This window comes from Protomyctophum parallelum, assembly GCF_964188405.1.
Source record: "Protomyctophum parallelum genome assembly, chromosome: 5".
NCBI classification, from domain to species: Eukaryota; Metazoa; Chordata; class Actinopteri; order Myctophiformes; family Myctophidae; genus Protomyctophum; species Protomyctophum parallelum.
In genome coordinates this window covers 7771025-7781024 of record NC_139702.1, presented here as the reverse complement: position 1 = coordinate 7781024, position 10000 = coordinate 7771025, and the positions used below count along the sequence as shown (strand labels likewise).

The following is a 10000-nucleotide window of genomic DNA, read 5'->3' as shown; positions in this document are numbered from 1 at the left end:
ATCAACTGTAATAGATGCTATCTGGCAGATAATGTGCATTTCTTCTGTCTGAATTACAAAAAATAATTAAACATTTATAACTGTAATTTATACAAATATGTACGTTTTGTTTTGGATTAGATTTGAAAATAGAACATTATCATTCAATGTTTAGTTTGTCTGCGGTTACAAGGGTTACTTTGTTTGAAGTTGTCAGAAGGCCCTCTGCTATATACATGTTTACTGCAACATAGTACTGGAATGTATTTTTTTTAATATGGATAAATAGCGCCCCCGTGTGTCATTATACCTCAATAACAATTCACTGGGGTAGTCGTGCGACACGTCGCTGAGTGGCCGCTGGGGGCGCAATGGGTTTTGTTTTCAAGGCAGGCAGCAGCTGAGCAGGGTGTCACAGGAGGAGCGTGAGAGATCATACCACAACACAGTCATTGTAGCGATCCGTCCTCCTGCTGCTGCATTAAGTGGTCAGATCACCATAACTATTAACCTACTGAACACCACAGGTATGGAAATACCTACATGATTGAGTAATAATCGCTTTTTACTGACATATTCAGAAGAGCTGGACCTCGGCTGCTGCTGGCGCAAATAATGAGTGGATTATCGCTGTGTTTTTTTTTCTACACAGACTTTTGACAGTTGGCCGCCTGGGAGTTCCTGTTGAGTCCCCACACTACAGCACAGCGACAGGCTGACCTCGGAGCACAGGCAGGGTGAGTGTGCTTTCAACACTAAAGTAGTCTAAAGTATCACTCGTCTATCTATTAGCATAGACTGTAAACATAGAATTCCTCTTATACTTTCCTAAAAAGATGGTGCCCGACCCGTTATGATGCCACCCAGGATGCTTTAGTTTTGTGTTTTGACTGGTCAAATGGCCAGACAATAACTGTTTACTGTTGATAAACAAAGAATGTGAAATCAACACTAGCATAGCGCACAAACTGTAATGTTTAAAATGCCATGTAAGGTTCTTGGTTCTGATGCAACCAGCTTGTAACACAGCCTATAGTAGGAAGAGTTACTACGGTAACCATGGGGTAGTAAACGATTCCTTTCCGCTATATTTTACCATCTCGGTTCCTTAATCATGTATGTCGCGGATGTGCATCTTTTTTCGGTTTGAGTCAGCAAATTGACATGTGCAGTCTGTGCACACGCACAAAGAGAGAGAGAGGGAGAGACTATAGGCAAAAGAGAGCAGAGCATCTGGTTTGCATTGAATCAAACGGCCGAGCAATTTGAGGTAGCCATTTAACAAGAAATTGGGTAGGCGCTATGCAGTTTTCCTTTGCAGTCTAATTTGGAGTATGGGTGTCTATTTGTCTAGTAGCCTATAGTTCAACACTTACAGATGACTCACCTATTCTCTATGTCTGAGTCAGCGTTGTGTCACACACCCATACCATTAAAGGATACAAGGCAGTGGTTCTCAAACTTTTTCATGCCAGGGACCCCAAATTCAATTCACATTAATTTAATATGGAGGACCCCAATGGAAACAAGTCATATAGTGCTTTCTTGTGTCTTATCCTCTTAGCAGACCTTGTATTGAACTGTACTTTCCTGTGTTATTTTTGTGCTGCAAACTGTTAATAAAGTATACAAACAGTCAATCAAAGTTGTTAAAAGTTGTTAAAATATATTTTTAAATCTAGATTTATTTATTTTTTAAAAGTAGTGCTTCAAAGCAATTGTTTGTAGATTGGCTATTGTCAAATTGCACGTGTCTGTAGGGTTAAAATGTTAAAACATACTAACTAATCTCCTCAATGACCCCTGGAGAACCAATCCTATCGTGACATGACACTTTATTTTATGAATACTTTCTAATGCCTCCCTCTCCTTTGTACAAAAAAAGGGTTTTTCAAAGTAGTAGGCCTGCTTAATTCCCAAAAGGTGTAAAATGCAGACTTGCATAGAAAAATATTCCAAGGCACTCCATCTTTGGGGAAAAAAATATACAATTATTTATTTATGAGCAAGGCAACAAGAAATGAGACAAACGTGTTTCTATCGCCTTTGTAGTGTACTTTGTAGTGTACTTTCGTCCTCCTCTTTTTCTCCATGTCCTGCTCGCGAAACCTGAAACTCACTCACTCACTCACTCACTGTCACAACAACTGTCTCTACATTCCCTGCCTTTATGGGGCCAAAGTTATTGCCTCACCAATTCCAGCAACAACCTTTTTCAAATGCAACATATTATAGGCCTATATACCACATTATTATGTACCACTGTCATATACACGGAAATAAACACACAAAGAAAATGTTAATGTCTGCACAAATGGCCTACAATGATACATCTGAAATCAACAGCAGCTCATACCCAAGACTGGAGGTAATTACCTCTTACTTGTGCAGAAAAGCTACTGCAATTTATTTTGTGTCTGAAAAAGTTCAAAAGCTTGAGATCTCCTGACTCATAAATCCCTTGTAAATGACTTGCTAGGATTGGTATGCTTTATTTATTCTGCTTTGTCAGTTGGTGTTTGGGAACAAACCAAGTAATGGTCCAACGCCCACGTTTTAAAAGATGCTTAGCGAGAGTGGCACATACAGTACAAGGACCGCTGGTGTGATACAGCGCTACATACAGTATGGGAACGGTCTCTCAGCTCTGCAGTATTATTGTATTTATTTTAAATAATTACCAATAGCAATTGTTTTTTAAATGTCATTTAAATCCAAAATTGAAAAGGTGGTCAGTGGGAGTCTGGGAACAGAATCATCCTTTGGAAAAAGTGGTCAAGACTTTCTTCCTAACCTCTCGCATTTGCCTGTCTTGTCTTTCTCTCTCCTCCTGAATGACAGTGTCTCTGTCACCTCCTAACCTTCATCAGACTTTCTTTCTTCCTTCATTCATCCCTGGCTTCCGCTCACCCCCTCCCAGTGCTTGTTTGGGGTCTCTCCCTCTCTCTTTGCTCTACCAGTATTAAGGCTGAAGCCACATTTATACTTGGTCGCACGATGCTGTCGCTCGCCAAAAACATTTTCGGTGAACCACACCATAGTGTAATTTAATGGAACAATAACAGCCCCATCCTGCCCATTCCTGAGTAAACGCTACCACATCGTAATCACCATCTACTGTCACGCTGTGCTTCCAGAGCCAAATGCCAGACTTATCCAATTTGGATGCCTGCATCAGCTTATGCTGCTCACATGTACTGATGGCGTGTAGGCACGTTTGTCTGGGGTATTATCCACCTCTGTGTGGGTGCTCACATGTGCAGACAGGGCTTATTTGTCACTCACACCGGTACAGTGAAATGTGTGACATCATGTGCCTAATGACAAAAATATATTATACAAACCATAATAATAGAGATAGCACTGGATTTGAATGAAATTATAATACAAAAAGTAAAAATAGGAGCAATAGGAAATGTGTAATGGGAAATTCAGTCTAAAGAATTTGTATCAGAATCAAGATGTATAGTATGTAGTAAGGCAGATACATTTATACAGAAAGTACACTTGTACTGTTAGTGTAGCAACAAGATTTTGACACTCAGCCTTTTTTTTCCTTTTTTTTTAAGATATTTTTTTGCGGCTTACGCCTTTATTGATTTTTTTAAGGGATAGAAAGTAGGCTGACAGGAAACGGGAGAGAGATGGGGGGATGACATGCGGTAAATAAAGGCCGTGTCGGGTCCGGGAGTCGAACCCGCGGCACACCGCGACTGGATCACCAGTCCGGTGCCCAGACCGTTACGCTACGGCCTGGGCAGACACTCTCAGCCTTATGCTTATTATTTGGCTTACATCTCCGGTGTTGCTCACCAAAGATATATAGCCAATCTACAAGTTCAGCTTGCGTTGGCTATTTCCTCATAGATATAGTTTGGTACACTACATGCTCTACCTCTGAAGAGAATTAATGCAAAATGAGTCAACATTTATTTACCGCCCGTCAAAGAAGAATTATTTTTACGCACAGCAGCACCTTCTCTGTGTCTGACATTATTGCATGGGCACCATGGTCAGGTGTGTAGGCTACTGGTGATTAGGGATATATGTTCACTTTTGCTGATATTTAACAAAAAAACAAGATGGAAACGTTTCTAATCAATTAAAAAAACGACAAAACAACACACAGGGATATGCAATATACTGCTGGACACACGCAGCTAAACCATATAGTGTTAAGTTTCATAGTCACCAGGTCATCTTTGTTCAATAGATATATCTTGACTTTGTTTGTTGTTTTATTTACCCCTTTATGTTGGTCTGGCTCTAATGATGTGCGTATACCATAGTGGTTTTCCTACAGTACGGTACGAAATTGAGCCAGAACGATATTTAAAATAGGGAAACATCTCCACAAAGTACAGTATGGACAGAAAGGGAGGTCACCAGTGGTGAAGGAAAGTCTGCTGAAGCGAGCAGAAGATGTGGGCTGAGATTGCAGATGCAGGCTGAACTGAGAGGCACTTTAAAGTGGAAGGATTACCGTAAACCGGTCCCGTCACTCCCGTCTCAGCCAAAGCCCCTCGACAAGTTGGGAAACGCTCACCATGTGAAAGAGCTATTTATTAGATGACAATTTAAATCCTCTGTTATTTTAACTCTGGGACAGTAAACAACATTACAAGTCTATTTGGGTCCATTTATACACTCTGAAACAGTGTTGTCTGCTTATTTTAAGCGATTTTGTGCTTATTTTTCTGTCAGGGTGCTTGTAAATATTTGTATTTCCGGGTTGTGTTTTTTTTGTTTTGTTAGTTGTAAGTGTATAGTTGCTTCCAAATGTTTTTTTTTTTTATAATTTTTATCCCACGATTTTGTAACACATTTTTCACCCCTGTGTCAATTGTCTAATGTGATCCTGGGCTCTACACACCCTCCGCCAACCTGGGGAGAGCAACGGACTTGAACTCGTGCTTCCTTCATGCCTGAGTGTCCAAGTCGCTCCTTTACACCTGAAAGGGGGGAGTTTCCCTGGTTGGACGTAGCGCGTGGAAGGAACACGTTATTCCAACCAGTTCCTTTGCCCTCCATCAGGCGTCCCGGCTGGCCAGGGGGAGGCAGTTTAGAGACCAGGATTACTGCATGTTTTTTGTGAGGGTACCTACCCTAGGGGACACGGGGAGAACATGCAAACTCCACACAGAAAGGTTCCAAAATGTTTAAACCAGTGGCTCTCAAACTATTTCATGTCAAGGACGCACAAATTAATATGTATTTGTCTGCACTGCGGACCTCCATCTGCAAATACTTTGTGCCAGGATCTAGGATCTACAGTAGCATCATTTCAACATATTTAGTTCAGGGTCCAGTGTAGGTACAGTATAGGGTCCAGTGTATGGTACGGGGGGCTGGCGGCTGGCGCATCTTTCCAAATGGCAGTCCGTGGGCTAATTAGTGTCAATTTGAGGGTCCTTGACATGAAAATGTTTGGGAACCACTGGTCTATACGGTAGAAATATCTTCTTATCCATAACCAGGCCAGAGTTTGCAGCATTGAGGAAGCAGGTCTGCAGTACACACGATTGCACTAATGACATTGTCATGGCCAAATGTGGCCAGTCAGTCACATTGCAGAAGTTAAGATATGCAGAATCATGTAGTTTAAGTCCTGCCTTTTTATTTTGCAATAGCCTACCTATTGCAATCAATTAAACAACAAACGAATAAATAGTAAAAGTTCCATTAGATGGTGGGAGGAAACTCTTCAAATTCAAATCTTGCAGTTCTTGCATGCAGTGATAAAATATTGAAAACCGTTCAGTGTGATGCTGTTATAAACACGGCTGAAATAGAGGAGGTTGTCATGGTTGTCGTTTGAAGTTATTGCGTGTTATTCAGCTGTGGCAAGAGGCTAGTCTTAAACAATTATTATTATTACTGTATAATGTATATGCCCGATTTTATACTATTCAGAATTAACCGATATACAAGCTAACAAGTTACACATTGTGGTGTGTTGTGAGCTTGTAGATCTGCTTATATATATATATATAATTTATTTATATATTCCCCCCCGGCTTTTTCTGCCTTTATTTGACAGTAGGTAGACAGGAAAGGGGAGGGAGATGGGGGAAGGACACGCAGCAAAGTTCGTCAGGATCGGGACTCGAACCCGCGACACCACTGAGCCACGGCCCGGCCGTAGATCTGCTATTGTTAAACTTTCTTTGCCTCCATGCCACAGCAGGGACTAGGGATGATGGGTTTAATGTGGTTAAGTAGAAAACAAAACATTACGGGTGTTTAATGTTATATTGTCTAATGTCTATACTATATTGCAATTCAGTGTGGAATAAAGAAACAGCTATAGGTAACAATTTAACTTGTTTTATACTGTAGACTGTATTTCAGTCTAGAAGGCCATTTCAGGCAAGGAAAACAAAATTATGATTCTGCCATAATTTGCGTGTTATACACACACACACACACACACACACACACACACACTTCCTGTGTCAAGCTGTTTGTGGGCGCATCCTGTCTCAAAAGTTACAGCTTCCTGTTGTATTGCTTCCGTCGTTCCACTAATGACAGGGTATTAAGTTATTACTTAAACAAGTTAGCAGAAAGCACTATTTCATGAACAAATTTGGTTTGAACAGATTAGACCTTTTTTTTTATTTTTTTATCTTTTTGTTTTGTGTGTGTGTGTGTGTGTGTGTGTGTGTGTGTGTGTGTGTGTGTGTGTGGGGGGGGGGGGTGCTTTTCGCTGATTGTAGGACATTAACTCTGTATTTTGCTATGTGTAACAGGTAATGGCTATGATCTTATTTTGTTCTTCCAATGGACAACTGAGTCCTAGATTTCAGACAGTAGTGTCTATAAACATTGTTTCTGGTAGGCTATGTGATGTTTGCTGGGTGTCAGCAGAGGACACTGCCTCTGCTGACTGGCTAATCAGGGGCAGAATAGCAGTTGGACTGATGCTGTGGCATCTATCTGTAAATGCACCAAGTCACGCGCATGCACGTTCAGTGTGACTTGGGACAGGGAGTGTCATAGATTAGCTGGATTATAAACAGCTAGGTTCATTCACGGTGGCATCTGTCAGAGATCAACTGCTACTTGCTGCTATTACTACAGTACTTACCACTCAGTCCAAACACATTCACTCCCTAATGTCCCCATATGCATACTGTTGGTTATTTGTACGTCTCTAAATGTTTTGATGAATTGAACAAGGTGGACCCTGTTGTAAACAAGTGTAATGCTTCATTGGGTCGTCCACTCACAGTAAACGGTCTTTGTATTGAGTTGTGCTTGAATTGTACTGTAATTCTGCAAACTGTTAATAAATATTTCAATCAATCAATCAATACTGTTCATTTGGCGACTGCGAAAATATCACAGGCAATGCGAAAAGGTATATTATGAGTGATATTAATAATGATGGTGCCATGTCATTATTCCGACCTACCCTAACCTCAGTCTTAACTGGCCACGTAGGTCGCTAACCCTAATCTCAGTCTAAACCGGTCACACCGGTCGGACGTATGGGCAGTCCCCTGTATTATGAGTGTAGGATTGCCTAGCAAGTTTAAAGTTTCTGCAAGTTTATGAACAGAATCCAGTGGGTTCCTGGATAACTAAACAAACCACGGCATGCTTTGGAAAACAGCTGCCCGCCACGGCCGCCAGTAATGTCTGTGAGTCAGTCTATGAGGGCTAGACCACTGGTATGTATCCCCCTCCAATACCACCAAATGTAGGCCTATGTGCTGTAACATCTCTGAGATCTTAATTGAATACCAACACATGGGAAGTGAGGACGCTGGCGTCGACTGTTCGCCGCTTCACCTCCCAATGTATGAATGAATGAACCATTGTAAGCGCTTTGAGTAGGCACATAGTGCATAGAAAAGCGCCATAAAAATGCAATTCATTATGGGATCCAATATTACTGTCCTTTAAACTAGTATAAGGTACAAAGTGTATTCCACATTCAAGCACTGAATGATGCCACCACTCATTATTTGCGAGGATGTGGATTGATTGGCTAGCAGAGGACAGTTCTTTATGTGTTGCTGTATGTCATTGAGAGAAATAGTTGCAACCTTTTAAAAAATGTCAAGCTACCAAAACAAATACTTTTTCCTTATCCCCATTACGCTGGCTGGCGTATAGGGCAGCAACACAGTTTCTCCAATTGCATCTGTCTTTAGCCATCTTCTCTATGGTCTGATTCTGAGCACATCCAGGTCCACCTACATCATTTATTTTGATTATACTTTTATACTTCATAAGGTATTGGAAGCTTAATGCCATTGTGAATGTTTTTCTCCAATCGATAATCAAGGCCACTTTTATCTAACAACAAGTTCTGCAGACAAAAATGTTTTTTCACGATGGCGTGTCAGCTTACAGATCATTTTCACTATTTGTTGTATGACCAACTGTATAGGGCTCGAGTGGTTAACCTCTTAACCCATTCTGACCGGGCACCCATTTTGGTGTCAGCGTCATGTCATGCTTTAGCTATTTAAAAATAGCAGATCTACAAGCTCATATCGCGCCACCGAGTGGCGCGATACGAGCTTGTAGGTCTGCTATTTTTGAAAAATCGAAGAACGACTGACATTTTTTTAGAATCTGATCTCAGGTCAGAATGGGTTCATCAGACCAGTGTGTGTCCGGCGGAAACCTCGGTATGAATCTGATCTCAGGTCAGAATGGGTTAAACCCCGTATGGCTGAACGGAGTCCCTCAGGGCTCTATAGCCTACTAGTGTATTTTCTGTTATTGTGGTGAAGGTGACACGACACGATGTGAGCGTTGTTCAGCGAAAGCCTTCCCTACAATACATATTTTTAAGTGTTTAACATAGCAGTTTGTCCTTGAACACTTTGTTGTCTCCACCAGGCCGAAGGCATGGGGGGAGAGTATGTTTTGCACTCCGTCCGTCCGTGTGTGTGTCCGTCCGTCCGTGTGTGTGTGTCCGTGAGCAGCTAATCTCGGCCACCGTTAACCCAGTCGATGCCAAATTTTGCACACACACTCCCTGGATGACAACGATGAACCTCTGCCCCAAACTTTCCAGAACGGCCTGTTATAGCGCCACCAGGAGGCCGCTTTGTGCAAAACAAGTTTTTGCACAGTACACCTACAGATTTTGTCCAAACATCACGCAAATTGGTACACAGTCTCTCTAGAGCCATTCAACGAAACCTGTCTTTCAGATTTCTCACACTCCATCCTGATTGGTTAACAGTTTGACTGCGGAAAACGATTTATCAGACTTTTAATCAACCCCCCTTCACTGCCGAGATTGTTGTATTACCTTTAGAGCATACGCTGAATTATTTGGGCTTAATCCGCGAAAATCGAGCGAAAAAAGCTTCCTCTGTCTGTTATGAACGATCGTACCACCCGCCATCTTGGTACACCCGGAAGACGCAGCACAGGACCCTCCTCCATGAGGCGTTGAACCCCATTCGTTTACATTGGCCTCAATTTCCCAGAAGCCCTAGCAGCCCACAGCATGTGACGATTTCCGGTTTCATCTCAAAACAGATGCATCTTCTCTCTTTCTCCGCGGCGATGACGGATTTTCTTTTTTTTGTTTACATTACGGCGGATTAAACACATAAAACAAAAGGCGCGTATGTCCGATATGGCAGCGACAATAACCTGGAGTAATCCATTCAAAGCACGGAAACTGTTAAGATTGGCTTCCAAAGTTCACAGGAGTGCTCAGTTTCAAACAAAATGCTGCAAATCATGAACACATTGCGTGATTTCCGTGAAATTGTGCACCCACATTCCCACTAGGCCGAGGACAAAATGCCACATGAACAATTTCAACTCAGCCTCAAGGTGGCGCTATAACTGGCCGAAAAGTGTTTTTACCTCTAACTGCACGGATCTGTGGATAACTTTGTATGCCAACTCCCTAGAGGCCAAGGAAAAACCTTTGCTTTTACTTTTGTTGCCCTTTTATCCAACCACCAGACGAAGGCAAGCTGCAATGCCCTACATTCCTATCCTGGTGGAGACCTGTGCCCAGAAGGGCACTTTTTCTAGT

General features: G+C 41.9%; 1 protein-coding gene across 1 annotated transcript in view; it reads left to right on the top strand.

The window, feature by feature from the left end:
* The first annotated feature begins 396 nt into the window (after window positions 1–396).
* sun2 (Sad1 and UNC84 domain containing 2) overlaps window positions 397–10000 on the top strand; it is a 27392-nt gene continuing 17788 nt past the window's right edge. Inside the window, exons 1-2 of the mRNA XM_083764229.1 lie at window positions 397–506; window positions 632–716. The gene's annotated coding sequence lies outside the window, so the exon portion shown is untranslated. The remainder of the gene's footprint in view (window positions 507–631; window positions 717–10000) is intronic.